This window comes from Psittacula echo, assembly GCF_963264785.1.
Source record: "Psittacula echo genome assembly, chromosome: 4".
Taxonomy (NCBI): Eukaryota; Metazoa; Chordata; class Aves; order Psittaciformes; family Psittacidae; genus Psittacula; species Psittacula echo.
This window is the reverse complement of record NC_137738.1, coordinates 30,457,171-30,473,792: the sequence shown is the minus strand read 5'-3', so window position 1 is coordinate 30,473,792 and position 16,622 is coordinate 30,457,171.

Below are 16,622 nucleotides of genomic sequence, written 5' to 3'. Positions count from 1 at the left end.
GCAGAAATCCCCTGGAATTACTGCTAACACGATCACATGCAATCAGAGAATAACCTGCAGTTCCTGACGTAAACTCCAAGGACAGTCTCAGCACAGATGTACATGGATCAAGTTGAATTTGTAGCCAGATCCCATTCTCCAGCTGGAGACCCAATACGCTGGGCTTTCAAACCCCTGACTGTGGTCCTTCTCTGGCACCCCTTGGATTTCTGGCAGGCAGGGAACATGCTTCACATATTTGTACTTTTATTATCTTCTATTTCTGCTTAATACATCATTTAAATGTTCCAACATAAGGTATATTGGCATGAAAATGGGAAAAATAAAGGTGGCAGGCACTCGTTGCCAAGCCTAATGTGTTTGAATGCTTTCTGTGGCTGGGCACATGAGCAGCTCTGAGGGGCCCCTTGCGGCACAGCGCACTTGCCTTCTCAGTGCCCACTGCTCCTTTGAGCACAGCAGTCATGCTGTGGGCAAGCCACAAGATCATCCCTCTGCCAGCGTTTCACGTGTACTGCAGCACCAGCAGGTCATTTGACAGCACTGATGCAGTTAGCTGGGGACTGATAGTGTGGGGAAGCCAGCAAGAGCAGCTACGTCCCAGTGCTATAGGATGGGACAAGCTATTGCCACAGCTCTGTGAAGGTAGGTGGCAGGTGTTTGTGAGGGACTCTGCCAGTGTCACTGTGACTGCCCACACCCCAGGCCTTCCCCTCTATGTGATCCACTCAATCCACACAGGAAAATGGATGAATACAATGGATGTATACAACGATCATCTCATGAGGGAGGTGACATGTTAAGGTCTATTAAAATAACTGCTACAGCCACATAATGATAAGTCCAAATCTGAATTCACACATGCTGTGAAAAAAAAACAACAACTCCCCCAAAATAATAATGACAGTTCAATAGAAAATAATTCTGTATCCAGACGTAAAAAGATGAATGTAGGAAACGTGGTTCCCATAGTGGTTGTACTGTAATGTTTAAAACAACTTGTGACAAGCAGTAGAAACTGAAGAGTGTGAGACTAATAAATTTGAGACAATTTGGGATTTGGGGGGGGTAGTACAGTAAACAGGATAGCTGCTGAGAAAAAAATGCTTATTCTGCTTTTTAAACCACCATTATTCCTGATTTCTCCCAGTTTTGTCCTTAGTAGATATACTGACTTAGAATTATGGCTGGTCCACAGTACTATTGATTAAAGGGCCTAAAGTTCATTTTTAAAGCCTGGAGAACATCAATATGAATTCTGAGCTTGTTTGCGACTGATCAGGTGTCTCTAGGGAAGTTTCAAGTTTTCTTGAACTAATTTAAGTTTATAGGGAGACATTCAGTGAAAATAAACACCCAAAGTCTTAACTCTTTTGATTTGTATATCTACTGGATTAGGCCTTCAAACATTTTTGAGTTATCCATAATATATGAGTCTTAATCCCATAAATATGTTGAACTGAGTGGTAATGAACTATCATCTTTGCTCTTGTTTTGAAGTCTACCCTGACACCAGCTGAGTCACTGTCTTTGGAACAGGATCAGAAAACGATGCCAGCAGCATCTACAGCTGCTCCGTTACAGCTGTGGATGAACAAGGAAAAAGATCACTGTGGAAAGCAAAATGTATTCACCTGTAACAACAATTGGATTAAAGTCTGATCAGTTCCATTCAGATTCGCATGTTTTGTGAAAGTTTTATAAAGTTGATTTTTTTTTTTTTAACAAAATCCTGGGGTAGCTGAAGTCTCTAGGAGTTCTGTGGGAACTCCTAATCACTCGAACTGTGACTTAGCTTTTGCACTAAGCACTTCAATTTATTGACTTATCTATCATAAAGATTACCTGTATGGTAATCATATCACAAAGCAAGTTCCAGAGTTATTACCTTCAGAGTTAAGTAAAGCACAATCAAAGTTAGAACACCTCATTTGGATAGGGCATGGCAGTATATCTAAGCTACGCATTGATTAAAGCTGTGAAAAAAAAATAACTTCAGTTCTGTGGATGAACTAAAGATATATACTTAAAAGTTTTTTGCGGATTAACCCAAAATGCCCTTGCTTTTACTGTTTTCTGATGGAAAACAATCCTTTGGGGATGAACTTCACCACTGAAAGTGAAATGAGTTCTTCTGATTCTGGACATTTAAAGTGAAAATGAAGGAGAAGTGGAAGAAAGTGTTAGTTTTCACTGCAAAGCTGTTACTGAAGGGAAAGAAAAAGTGGTGAGCTGAGCTGTGAGAATATGTAGGTGAAAAGGAAGCAGCTCAGAGGTTGTGGCTCCAGCAGGACCAGGCAATGGAAAAGTATTGGCCAGGATCTGGCTTCTGCAGAGGGCTGCAATGTGAGGAGCAGGAGCCTGCAGCCACAGCAAACCACTGAGCTAAGCTGCCATCTCCCAGCCAGCCATGATTACCTTCATCCCTTATCCTGAGTCTTCTGGTGAGATACGGCAGCTTGGCTGGGTGTCCTACCTCCCCATGGACTGTGCCAGCCCATGCTGCTGCTCTGCCCTAGCCACTCCTGCCTGGCCTCCTATCTCATTGCAGCTTCCCTACTCCATGCTGAATCCATGCTCCAAAAGATGCCATGCAAATGGTTTTCAAAGTGAAGGAGAGATGATGAAAAGAACAGCTTGAGAAAAATCATATTAGAACATGAGGACATGAGCATGATGGCTATTTACTCTTCTGCTGCAGTGCCACACATAAGCATAGCTTAAAAAAAGATTAAGATTAGATTAAAAAGATTAAGATGTCTTGATCCTGGAGAGATAAAATTAGTAAGTCTAACATGTCTGGGCTTTCCTCATTTTTATGCTAGGCAAAGCCTTTTTTTTCCTCCCTGAATTTGACCTGAATTTGCAAGTAGAGTTGGCTTCCCTTCAGTGGTATGTTTTGGTGAGTACATTATTTACTACTGAAATAGAAAAGGTCTCTGGTGTAGCAGTGATGGGGTAAAGAGTGAAAAACAAAGATGAATACAAGAAGAAGAAAAACAGAGTTTGCAGCTGAGCTATGAGATGAAGCAGAGGTCATAAGGGACAGAGCTACAGGAAATCTGTTCACTATGGCAGCAGGTGCAGGGGGGAGCTCTCATACACTGATATCAATTGGAAGCGAAGGTATCACACAAAGAAGCAGCTATGTGTAGACAATGAGAAGCAAAGACGCCAAGATGAGGAGTGGAAAACAGAGGAGGCAATTTTGGGCTTCCATGAGGGCACAGGAAGTTGTTTGAGAAGAGGCAGCAGCCCTGCCCTCAGTACACAAGGGGGATTGTTGGAATTTGGTGTGATTTCTGATGCAGCCTGTAATGCTGTAGTTTCACAGTCGCTTTCAACTGGAGAAAGGACTTTGGTGGGAAAAAAAGAAAAAAAGGTTTAAATCCACATCTGTTCCCAGTTTACTGTAGAGCCAGAGAAACGTTCTTGCAGCACTAAGTGGGCAGTAGTATGGGGAAAGGGAAGGAAGGCTCAATTGGAGAAGTAGTGGAAGGAGTAAGGCAGAGCCATTTCTTTAGGCAGCTGTGCCTGTATACACCATCATAATGAAAATTAAAAATCAAGACATAGCAAAATGTTCCAGCTTCTTAGTCTCTAACTTAAATTAGAAGATAGCCACATAGTATCAGCTGTTAGGTATGTTTTGTGTAATTTCTTACACCATCCATCTCACTCTAAATACTAAGTAGTGCCCAAAAGTGCATTAGGGTAAACTGTAGGTGGGTAGATTTCTCTGTAAGCTCTGGATGTCTCACCATGTCATTTTGATCAGACCTTCCATGCAGGGCACAATTCAAACAGCATTAAAACCCAAGAATACTTCTCTTACCTACCAGAAGTCTATTTGCTTCCTGCATCTTTTTCTCCAGGTGTGTCTAAAGTCTTCTGTAGAAACGACCTGCCATCTCCCTCCAACTCCGTTCCTATAGTCTGACAACTGAATAAGGGTGATTGCCCAAAAGCAGCCCCTTGCTTACTAAAGGAACAGATTGCCATGTTCAATATATAAATATATATCACACACACACACATATTCACACATACTGCTGATTATCTACTGAGGTAGTGACTTACAGTCTGCTGAGATTCCAAGGCCAGGCTGGATGAGGCTTTGAGCAACCTGATCTAGTGGAAGTGTCCCTGCTCAGGGCAGGGGAGTTGGAACTGGGTGATCTTTAAGGTCCCTTCCAATCCAAACCATTCTGTGATTCTATGATTCTGTTGTGGTGGGAATTTTCTGTTAAATATGCACATTAATGTGAGTATACATGAGGCAAGGCAAAGTCACCTGAAGCAGAAGTGTTGAAGTTTCACATAAACTTTAACTCTTGGAACAGATTCAGAACAAATGCAAAGAACCCATTAACAAGGTTGGTTTTGGTTTTTTTTTTTCCTGAATATAGATCATGCCATGCCTCCTTTGATTATTAGTTTAGTTTGATTATTAGTTGCTAAAGGAACAGAGAACACAACAGGAAACATGAATAACAGTACAAATCCATAGCTAACCTCTACCCTTACTTAGCACCATCATCCCAAAAAGCAGAAATAGAAAAATGTAGAGAGGAGCAACAAAGATAATCAAAGGTTTGGAAATGCTTTTGTACAGGGTCAGTTTTTGAGTAGCTCAGCATCCCCCGGTTTGGAAAAGGGATCATAGAATCATAGAATAGTTAGGGTTGGAAAGGACCTTAAGATCATCTAGTTCCAACCCCCCTGTCAAGGGATCACATGATCCCTTTTCATAACACATATGGAAATCATCAGCATCATGGACACATTAGGAAAGCACAATATCTCACAGCTCTCAAAGACAGTGAGCCACAGAGCTCAGAGCTCAGAGCAAGCACAAGGAGCTTGTGCCTTGTGCAGTGGGTAAGACCTTCACGCATGGATGCTGAGTGTGGCAAAAGCTGAAGTGGGCTCAAGGGGAGGCTGGGTGAGCACTTGGAGAGCATGAGAGCCACCGCAGAGTGCTAGCTGAACAAACCAAGCTGAGCTGAGGAAACAACTGAGCAGATATCAGTCAGAGAGTGGGAGAATCCAAAGGGGAAGTTTCGTGTGTGCTGCCTTGTTTCTGCTCATGCTGAGGCAACTGCTATGGGTTTGAGCTGGACACAAGGCTGTGCTAGATGGGCCCTTTGTCTGCATCAGAACAAATGCCTTTTACAACAAATTTCTCTCTGACTGATGGGAGCTAGCACTGACACCATCTGAACCAGACGCACTGCAGCAAGGCTGAAGGAAGGAGAAGGATGTATGGCTATTTTTGGCATGTGAGGCACATCTGCTCTCTCTCTTTCTCACAAGTCAGGAAAGGCACAGACTGGAACCTGAGGTCAAAACTCCCTTTAGCATGTCCTGTATTTCTTAATAAATGGGCTGAAACCAGAGAACATCAGTAAACTGTCAGCTGTTAGAGAAACCTGAGCTTTCTTTTTAGCAACTTTTCTGAATGTTATGAGAACTTCCCTGTGCAGAGGATGGTATTTTTAACTTACAATAGCATTTGATGCATCTGAGAAGGTAGAAGCATTCTCATAGACTAGGATGTATAGAGGTCATCTTGAAAAGCACTGATTTCCCGTGCATGGCTAATATAGTGGATATGATGATCCATGGTTGAAGCAGGTACTACTTTAGCAAAGGTAATAAAAAGCTGTAGTCAGTGGATAGTCATAAGCTTATATAAAGCTTGTAATTATGGGTACCAATAGAGATAAAACTGACTGTCAGTAAAGAAATATTCGGGATAGTAAAAGGTGATGTGTTAACTAGGGAGAAGATACAAGGGAAATGATGGACGATTAAAATTATCTAAAGCACAAAATAGGAGAGGGTTTTTAGGAGAAAGTTATATTATTGCAATGATCTGTAAGTTCATGGGGACAGCCTCAGGAAAGGTACAGTGATCTTCAAAAAAGGATTTGAAATTATCTGCTGTATATTGTTGTGGGTTAACTCTGGTAGGCAGCTAAGCCCCATGCAGCTGCTTGCTCATTCCTGCTGCCTTGGTGAAATGAGTATCACAAATGTAAAAGTGAGAAAACTCATGGATTGAGGTATAGGCAAAGCAAAAGCTGCACACACATAGCAAAATAAGGAATTCATTTGCTGCTTCCCATTGGCAGATAGGTGTTGAGCCATCCTCAGGACAGCAGGGCTCCATCACACATAACAGTTACTTGGGAAGACAAACACCATCGCTCCCAGCATACCCCTCCCTTCCTTCTTGCACTCAACCTTTACTGCTGGGCATGATGCCATACGGATATATGGTCTGAGATATCCCTTTGGTCAGTTGGGGTCAGCTGTCCCAGTTGTGTCCCCCCACAGTTTCTTGTGCAGCTGCAGCCCACTCGCTGGCAGGGCAGTTTGATTCGCAAAAAAGGCCTAGAGGCCAATGTAAGCACTACTCAGCAGTGACTAAACCATCTCTGAATTATTGACACTGGTCACAAATCCAGACCAGAGCCCTACATGAGCTACAATGAAGAAAATTGCCTCTATCCTAGCCAAAACCCATACATGTATATATAAATGATAGCACAACAAAATGGAAAAGCTCTGTGTTTGACATCTAGATACAAAGCCAACAAAAATACATATGAAGGGTTGGCTACTTGAAGATAGTGAATACCGTGCTATCCAACTGTACACACGCTCTAATGAAGTCAGTATCTGACACACAGCACAGTGCCACAGCAGGGCTCATGAGCCGTCACACGACAGCCGTCAGACCCAACCAATGCACATTTGAAAGCAAATCGATTCCCAATAGTATATTTGGTATATATATTTGGTATAGCCGTATTCCTGTGATGCTGGGATGTGCAAGAGGAAGCCTGTATGCCTCTGTATGTGTGGCAGAGGTGGCTCTTCTGGTGCGCTGATCCCTTCAGGATGATGCAGATGGGGAGTGCGAGCGTAGTCACCTCTTCTTCCCTCCTAACTTAATGCCGATGTGCTGCAGACCTAGGGGCGTAGAGACAGCACAGCCTGAGACCGCTGCACCGGCAAGGGCCTGCCTTGCCCGAAGCACCGTTGCTCGCTGGGCCTGTGCACGGCTCCACACTGGGCCTCCACCACCGGGCCCACCCGAGGCCCTCTCCAGGGCGGTGGAGCTGCCTGCGGCCCGCCTCCGGCTGGGAGGGGCCGGCGCCACGGCCGCTTTCCGCCCCGGTGAGGAACAGGGCGGAGGGGGCCCCGGGATGTGGCGGCCGCAGTCCCGGCCGGGTGGTACCGACAGGCGGCGCCGCGGCGGCGGGGGGGAGGCGGCGAGCTCAGGTGAGGGGGGCGGCCTGAGGGCCCCGCGGCTGCTGAGGGGGAGGGCGGCCCGGGCCGGCGGTGTGAAGTGGGGACAGGGACACTGCCCTCCTCACGCTGCCGGCCCGGCCGGGCAGGTACCCGGGACCGAGAAGGAGAGCGACGCTGAGCCCTAACGGGGCCGGGGCTGGCAGCGCTTCTCCCGGCTGGAGGCGCCGGGCGGATCGGTTAGATGGAGACTTCAGGCTGGGAGGGCCGGCAGCTCTGATGTTGAGAGTCGTGTTGAGCACGGGGGAATTAAGGGTGGAAAAATACGGATCTCTTGTTTCTCAGCCTTAAAGTTTTGGGATTTTTAATCCTAAACCCCGGTGATGGTAGCTTTTTTTTCCACAGTAAATACAGTCTAAGAAACTGTGCTACAACATTTGAAATGACATGCTTGTTATCTTTCTAACTCAAAACCCCCTTCAATTTCATTTCAGCCAGTGTGAGAACAATTACATTGATACAAAGATGTGTAATTTCTTGTTTTTAAAATGACCAGCTGCAAAGAGGGAAGTAACAGTTACCCATATGCTGCCTCCAAACTGGGCTTTAAGAAAGAGAAAGGAAACTGACATCTTAATAGAGAAACTGTGCATATATACTCTTATGCATAACATGAGTTTCATAAGATTGTGACCTCTAGTGTGGATGAGCTGCTCTCCATTTTCCTCGGAGCAGCAGTCATCAACTGGCCCAAGCTAGGGCTGCCTGTGTTACCTACACTGGTGCTGGTGAAAAGCTGGAGCTGTGGGGAGATGCTGGGAAAAATAATACTTCACCTTTCCCAGGATCGCTGGAAGAAAGACGTGTCACTCACCGGGTGCATCCGCTGCCTTTCGGGTTGTTTGGGATACATGGTTCTTCCAGCTCCGTTAGTCCAGCAAGACTTTGTGCAAACACTTCAGTTGGCCTTGCCAATGGTGTAGTAGAAACCAGCTCATTCATGTTTTGGTAATCCACACTAATCTTTGTGTACAAGTGCTTGAGTAACTTTTTGCTGTGCTTCTGAATAGGGATGTAAAAGCTCTGCAGTGAAGTGCTTTTATAAATAAGGGCTTTCACAAAGTATGCTGCAGAACACATACCAGCAAGCGCTACTGGTCATTAAAAGTAAATGAGGTATTTGAGAGAAATGAGCGAAGTACACCAGGATGCATTATCTCTGGCATTATCCTTTCGTATTTGTCCATTTACTTGCTAATTTGCTATTGGCCTTACAGTAACTCATGGAAATGTGTGTTCTTCTTTATTAAAATTTTCTTATATAACTACTAAAGTCTCTGATAATGTTGTATGGGTATTCCCCTATGTCATTGCTGAAAAGGAAGGCACTGGAGAGTGGTTTTCCAGTTGAAGCTACACATTTTTACTAGGCTTTAAGCACTCATGAAACTGAAAAGTAAGGATATTTAGAATAAATATTTGATTTAAAAAGAACAAAGTTGAGTTTAGATGTTTGTGGTTACTTAAAATGTTGTGGTCATGATGGGTTGAGGGAACGTAAATGAACCTCCAAATGCTCACGAACAGCGTTTTGTATACTTGAGATTAAGACCATACCCAACTTCCCCCCCCCCTCGCTTCTCAATGCTTATTCTATTAAAGTTACCACTTTTCTGTATAGTTCATTGAGATTAGGCAGTGAAAATAACCTGTTCTCATACACAATATTGATGATTATAGTGCAGCAGCACTCTTTAGAGTGGTAAGAGGCAAGTATTGTATTGCTGCTGGCTTCCTCTCTCTTCAAACTTAGATAAATCAGCCTTTGTTCGCTTCAGTAAAGTGAAGTCAAAAGTTTGGGCCTAAGCTGCTGCTGCTGGAATTGTAGTGGGGTCATGTAAGAAAAGAGGATTTATTAGCACCAGGATAAATTAATTGTGATGAACAGGAAGACAGAAAGCACTGCAAACAATGTTTTGTACTCACAAAGGGGAAAACCCTGAAGGTTAATTCTGACTTTGTTCACAAATTAGGCACACTTGGTTAGGCTTTTTTTTGCTCACCATAACTTGGGCCTCCAAGAGCTACTGAACCACCTGATCTTTCAAATGGGATTTATTGGAGTGTGTAACACCTCTGGGAGTGCTCCTTGGGAGTTATGATTTTTTGGGGGTCATTTTAGCATTGGGTTTCCTTGAGTAGACCTTCTTCCTAATTGAGCGACTGACAGGCTGTGGCCTTTTCTGGTTTTGGCTGTAACACATATTTAACAACTCTTGTGGAAAGGGATTTTCTTACCTCCTTTGGAGTATATCGGCCTCGAAGGTGAGCAGAAAGGAACCTGCAGAGTTGCCATAGTGATTTCCAAGTTCATCCTTAGCATCTTGCATCTTTTTCCAGAGAGCAGCCCTTTCATGCTGTGTCACTTAGATTAGGATTGAGCCCACGGTATGTTGTAATACTATTCAATAGTCTCGAAGGAAAACTGCTGCAAAACCCTTATGCATTTGGGATGAATGTGCCCTTTGTAAATCAGCAGTCACACGAGGAAAAAGTTGGCCCTCTTGCACAGAACTAAGGCTGCTGTGCCTATGTTACGCCTGGTAGTATCGTTACTTGGAGGTGTTTACTTAATTATGTGTAATGCTAAATATTTAACTCTCCATTTAATTTTCTGTTTTCTTCTCTTTTAGTACATGGGCACAGATTCTGTTAGCTGCTCACCTGAAAAATGCTTTCAGGGAGAAATGTTTCTTTGTCGGGCCTCATAGCTGCTGCTGCTGTGGAATCAGATCTGCTGTCGACATAGTTTGTTTATTAAACATGAGTTTTCTGTATGGAAATTGAATTAGCTTTTGACATGGAGTTACTTCCCTATTTATTGACTGATGCTGAGAATGTAAAGTGGCTTAATGACTAATCTGAAGTCTGCAGGCAGAGGGCTGAGATCATGTGCTTGCCTCAAGTAGGGTTTCTTTGTTCAGAGTGACTCCTTTGGGGCATGCAGAATGTGGATTCTGCCTCCCCTTTGTACATACTGTACAGTGCTGCTCCCTCTGTTTCAGACCCTCCTTCATCTTACAGCCATGCTTCCTTCCGGCATATGTCTTATTAATCTCTGTGTGATAAATTACTAATTGGGGCCTTGCTGCCTAATGAATATGATCCGTGGCACTTTCTATTCTTTCTCACCCCCTCCTCCCTTTCCTTCGTCTTACTGCCTTACAAATAGGTGTGTTAGTTTGCAACCCTGGTGTCTGAGTAAATTGTCTAGTTACTCTGCTCTTTTTGCCTTCTGTCAATATGTTTATTTATAACAACAGCAAATGTAAAAATAAATATTTTTTCCTTGAAAAGTGAATATTTATTATGTAAACAGCTGTGTACTCAGATTTAGGGATGGAAAGTGGAAAATGCATTTTCTTAATAGTGCTTCGCTAGCTCCTTTTGTTTCAAAGGTGTATGCATTACCTATATTTATAGTTCAGATCAGACAGCACCTGAGTCAGAACTACAGGTATAACAGTAATTTGCTAACCACAGTGTATGTATGATCAGATAATAAAATCTCCTTGGAAGAGAGCTGTGTGGGAGAAGTGGCTGCTTGAAACTAAGAGCAGAATGAATGTGATGTGTGTGAACTTGCCCTGTTCTCTCTAGTGGCAGAAGAGTTGGTTGGAGAGGTTTAGTGGGCTCAGGCTGAAAGGTTTCTTTTGCTGAGGGGTCAGGAAACTGCAGAGGAAAATTTCTTGCTAGAGCACCTTTGAGGCAACCTGTGGAGCAAATAGTCAAGTATTCTAAGATCAAGTAAGAATGAAAGGGTTAGTATCTGTGGAACAGGCAGGAACTAGGAGTTGATACTAGATTTTCAGAGTTGTTTTGCAAGTCTTCTGATCTGTGTAAGGTGAGGCATGTGGCATCAGTGTAGCTTTTCAAGACATTGCTAAATTCTGCATGATAATAATAATGATGATGATGGAAAACAAGAATCAGATGATAGCACTGTTTTAATGTGCCTGATGATAATGAAGTTTGACAGTGGCTCCATGGCTTTGCAGATTGATGGGGTGAGCAGAGTAGTCCGTAGCTCAACTCATCTGTCTGGCAGCTCTTGGAATTAAAATTGGCAGTATAGGCCTTTGGGTCTGAAAAGTATGTTTTGACCATTGAAAGAAACCATTCTTAGGGTCTTTTAGTTTTGCTTTTGGAAAGCCATAAAGCCTCCAGAGAGCTTGGGAAGTGGAAAGATGATTTTTCCTGCTAGTAAACTGCTTTCTTGCTGTTTTTGTGGGATGCCAAAAGTATTTTATTTTCCGTTTTTAATGTTATCATGGTAAGAGTCCTTTCCACTGACATATCAGCTTAGTTTTATGGTTTATCACTTCTGCAGATATATAGGCACATAGGAATGGTGGTTGTGGAGACTACTTGCAAGGCCAAATGCTTATAGGCAGAGGCTTTTTTCTTGTGTTATGGCTATCTAATTCTTGAGGTCTGGTTGTTTCCCTTCCCACATGAGCAAATGTTTGACTTGAGGGGAACACCCCAGGGTTTCAAGGAAGGACCACCCCCAAACCTGTTCATTGTGGTAAATCCAGGTAGCCTCAGCCCTGTAAAATATGTGACTTTTTGTTGCAAGGGCTAAGCTGATCATATGAGGAAGGGCTTGATTTCCCTTGTTGTTGGAGAGCATGGCTTTGGGAACAAGAGTTTACCCTTCTCTGTTAGTAACCATTCCTGGCCAAAACCTTGAGGCAGGGATGAGGTTGAATTTCATGTGCTGGGCTAATGTCCAGCTGCTTCCTGTTGCTAATGGTCCATGGAGGCTCGGGGTGGGGGGAGGGTGGGAATGGGCAGCGCAGCTGTTTGCTGGGGCTTGGCTGTTCTCTTTTATTGGACAGTGCATTAATCTGTCAGTATTTGCTCTAATAGCTCAGACTGTGATCAGGAGAGCTGAGCTGTCGACATCCCAGCTTCAGTCTTGAAGAGCAATAGGCACACCAGTCTCAGAAGAGCAGGACAGACAATAGCTGAGTTTGGTGGTGCTTTATGTTGCTGGAGCAAGATTTCCATGATTTTAACATCTTTGTGGTTGCTGTGTCCAAAGTGGAAGTGGCACGGAAGGGGTGCTGACATATATGCATCTGCAGTGGCGTGGAGTCTTGGGGCCATGAGATGCTGTTGGACACCCTGTCCCAGGCTATGCTGGCACTGTGGTGGGGCATCAGTATTTTACCACAGCACTGTGCTGAAAATTTGGTCTTGTACAGCCAGACCCCTTGTTTAGGAGAGAAGTACATTTTTATTTGCTTAAAGCAGTGAAAATCTTGAGGAGACCCTTGTTGAAATTGTGTGAGAAGGGCCTGGTCACCAATGCCTGGAGTGCAGCACTGGTGCAGATGGTTGTCCATGTGGTTTTGCTCTCAAACTAGTTAATAATCAACAGGTACTGCATTTCCCCTTTTCCTGGGAAACCTGAATGTGCTCATGGCAAGACAACTGCTGTAGCGTTCCCATGCTTGTAATCTGGCAGGGTCTTGTACAGACTTGGCCATGGGAGGAGCTACTGTGGTTAGTGGTTCCTTCTGAGCAGTGCATCAATGTCTGCTTCCTGTGAGAATGAGGACAGAGGAAAAGTGTTGCTTTGTCAGGGAGTCTCTGGTTGCTGTAAGATGAAAAAAGACCAGCACCTGCTTTTTCTTAGAGTGCAGTCGGTAAGGTTTGTTGTCTTTGGGTTGAAGAGACTGGCTATATTCATGCCATTCGCTTTCCAAATTAATTAAATATAATTTTAAAATAATTTATCTGTGTTATAACTAATGATAATGGTGTGTAGCAACAGCTTTGTTGTGTTTCTGGTGAGCTTGGTGTGGCACTGAATTTTTTGATGGGTGTCCAGACCTTTCTACTGGATCTGGACACACATGCTTCTTATGTTATTACTTCCTGCACTGCTAGGTCTTAGAGAAACTTAGTGCTTTACATGGGCACTAAATGTGGCCCTAGCAAGTTTAGATTAGCTGTGGTTTTAATATTGAAAGGCCGGTATGGCATGACTGTTTGGTGCAAGCCATTTGAGAAGTACATGGGGTTGCTGTCTTCAAGTTTTCTTCTTAGGAGCAATTGTTCTACATGTTAGCTGTCTAAAATGATCTTTAATGACTTGAAAATCATGATACAAAATATGAAAGTAGTTTTTAAAAGGAGGATTACAATGCAGATTACAATTACTCCCTACTAAGTAGGGAGTAATAATGGAAGTAGTAATAATAAAAAAGCCCCAAAACTGACCAGGTAGAAACAATGCAGAGGACAGCTTAAGGCTATTCTAAGGAATTCTGTGTAGCAGCCTGTGTATTTTGAGCACCGACATTGCAAAGTAGTGGAAGAAGAAAGAGATCAGCCCCAGAAATCCCTCAAATTCTAAATACAAACAAGAAAGAGAATAGAAAGAACTGTATTTGTGCACTCAGTTACATAGAACATATACATTCTTGGCATGGTTATGGGTGCCTGACTCAGCTGTGTGGCAGAGTATTCAGGTTTGCCTTTTTTCATGCCCATGTTAGAATTAGACTTTATGGACTGAATAGTGTAGAGGCAATATTCCCTGAGTAGAGGTTGTCTTCCTTATTCCTTTGCCAGGAAATTTGTGTGAGAGGCAGGTTTCATTGCAGCTGTTCAGATGTGATATTTTTCTGTGTGTGCATTTAATGCCCTTAGCACCATTTAAGGGATTATATTTTTGAAAGGCAAGTGTCTTCAGACAGTTATAGTCTCACAGATGGCTCTGTCTTGTCCTCCAGTTGGCAAGCAGCCTAGGAAAAGGTATCAAAATAATTTTTAATATAGTAAACTGAGTGATGCCTTGAGAGAAATGCTCTCCAATGTTTGTACAGGCAATAAAAAGGTCTCAGTAATAAACATTTTGTGAAATAACAGCAGTAGATCAAAGTGACGTTTAAGTGATGCTCATGAGCATCATTTAATCACCAGCTAACTGCTAAAGGTCTGCTGCTGTGGAACATAGGAGTTATTGTGTTGTTATGCCTTGTTGTGTCTGTCTTGCTTAAGGAACTGACCATCATCGAAATTTGTGATTTCTGTGTGTGTCTGTGTGTGCTGGATGCTTAAATGCTGGTTGTGAACCTATTTATTTCAAGTACTGAACTTTGTTCTTAATTTTGTTCATAGAAAGTCAGCTCTTTCCAGCTTCCAGGATGTGGCAACACTATTGTTTAACTTCCTTGTGACTCCTTTGTGGGGTTAAATCAGATAAATTGCTTTCTTGCAAAGTTGGATGCATCTTCACATGTAAAACTCTTGAACTGTTGTTGTGTATATAGACAACTAGTGGAATACTGCAAATCCTGAGACATGTATTTAAAGCTTAGAAGTAAGATAGGATAGCTTGAGTTGGACCAAGAGGTCTCTGGTCCAACTCCCTGGTCAAAGCAGGGCTGACTCTGAAGTTGTACCAGGTTGCTTAGAGCTTTATCTTCTTAGGACTAGAAAACCTCCAAGGACTGCATGACCTCTCTGAGCAGCCTGCTCCACTGATTGGCTGGCATGAGGATGAAGATGTTTTCCTTTGTATCCAGTCTGAACCTCTGTTGTTTTAACTTATGCCCATCTCTTTCTTGTCCTACCCTTGTATACTGCTGTGTATGGATTGCTGTTATCCTCACCATTTGTATGTAGCATCTTATGAATGTTGTTGCGTAATCAAATGCCATTTATAATGTCTTTAATGGAAGTTTTAGAGTACCACTCTTGGCATTCTTTGATTTACTTTCTGCCTATAGCATAAATTAGTATTGTATTTGCTGAAATTTACTATTGCTGCAAATATGTCTTTATACCCAAAGAGGGCATTCTAACCTTAAAGATGTTCTTAGTTCTGCCTTTGTGGCTTTCTCTGATAGAGAAGTCCTTGCTTATGACTCAGGTTTTTGTTCAGTAAAGCACTATGACACTTTCATTACAGAGAAATTAAAATCCATGTGTCTTCTCAGTATCTCTCACAGTTTTATTGGCACCTCTTTGTTTTTATAAGGCTATTCATGCATGATGTTCCTACTCACTGAGCATTGGAAGGAAAGGATATTTTTCTGGTTGTGAAACTTTTGCAAGTACCTTCAGAATACTGTGAGTTTTCCTTTCCTCCTAGTCAGGACAGGATTTAAAAGGCTTCCAGCTTAAAGGTAGCGCTGTTCCACTTGGAAATTAAAGGAGCCTGTTCATAAACTTCTGTCTATAGATTACCCTGATGGACTTACTTAACACAGATATTTTATAAATATACTTTCCTGTATCAGATCTGTGGATTAGTAAATATTTGTTTAAAAAATTTGGAATACAAAGACATAAGCAAGCGCAAGTCATATTATAGGTAAGCACAAGTCATATTATAGGTAAGTTAAGTTAAGGAGTCATGTAAATATCATGTTTGTATTTGCTTCAAATTTCTGGTGACAATGTAAGTTAAACCTGAAGTTTCCAGTGAAACTTCACTGCACAGAATCCCACACAGGATGGCCTTATTGCAGGGATCTGCCTAGGGGGGAACCTATGACTCCAAGGTTTGATAGCTTTGAGACTATTCAGATAAAATTCTATTCAGATGCTGCTTTTAAAAAATCACATATTTTCCATGAAGACAGGAGTTGTAAAGGTACAAAGCCTTAGGCGTATCCTTACAGTGAAAATGCTTTCTCTCTAGCCGTCTTTCAGGAGTCCTGCATAAGTCCTTAGTTCTGTCTTGGGTGTGCTTTGTGGCCTGGGTAAATTGTGTAGCTTCTCATGTGGTCTGCTTTAACCACAGATTACTGCAGTACCTCAGGACTCATGAGATCAAATGTCTCTGAAAATGCATTGCTTTCCTTGAAAGGAAGCTACAGCAGTTCTGCCTGCTACTTTTTAACAATAATACTTGTCAGTAGTACTATGTGTAAACCTGAAAGAAGCAGGGGAAGAGATTTCCTGCTGTTGCAGGGGGCTGTTCCATACAACTCAAAGTGATAAGCAAATGTGAGTGACTTTGCACAGGACCCTCTAACCCTGGATTCTGAATTCAGGTTTTCTAAAGCAATCAATAAATAAATTAAAAAACAAAACAAAACAAAAACCAAACCAACAAAACCCCAAACAGTATGGGAAATAACGAGTTAATGGCCTGTAGTTATTTTGGAAAACAATTTGAATGACGCTCAAAGTTTTTCTCTGCCAAGCTTTTTGCTTCTGCGGCAGATCTTCTCAGGTGTGTGTGTTTAACACCATATGGTACAATCTGCACCTTTTAAAATCCATTTAAAATGCTAAACTGAATCCAGAATACATTGACCTGAAAAAAAAAAGGAGTT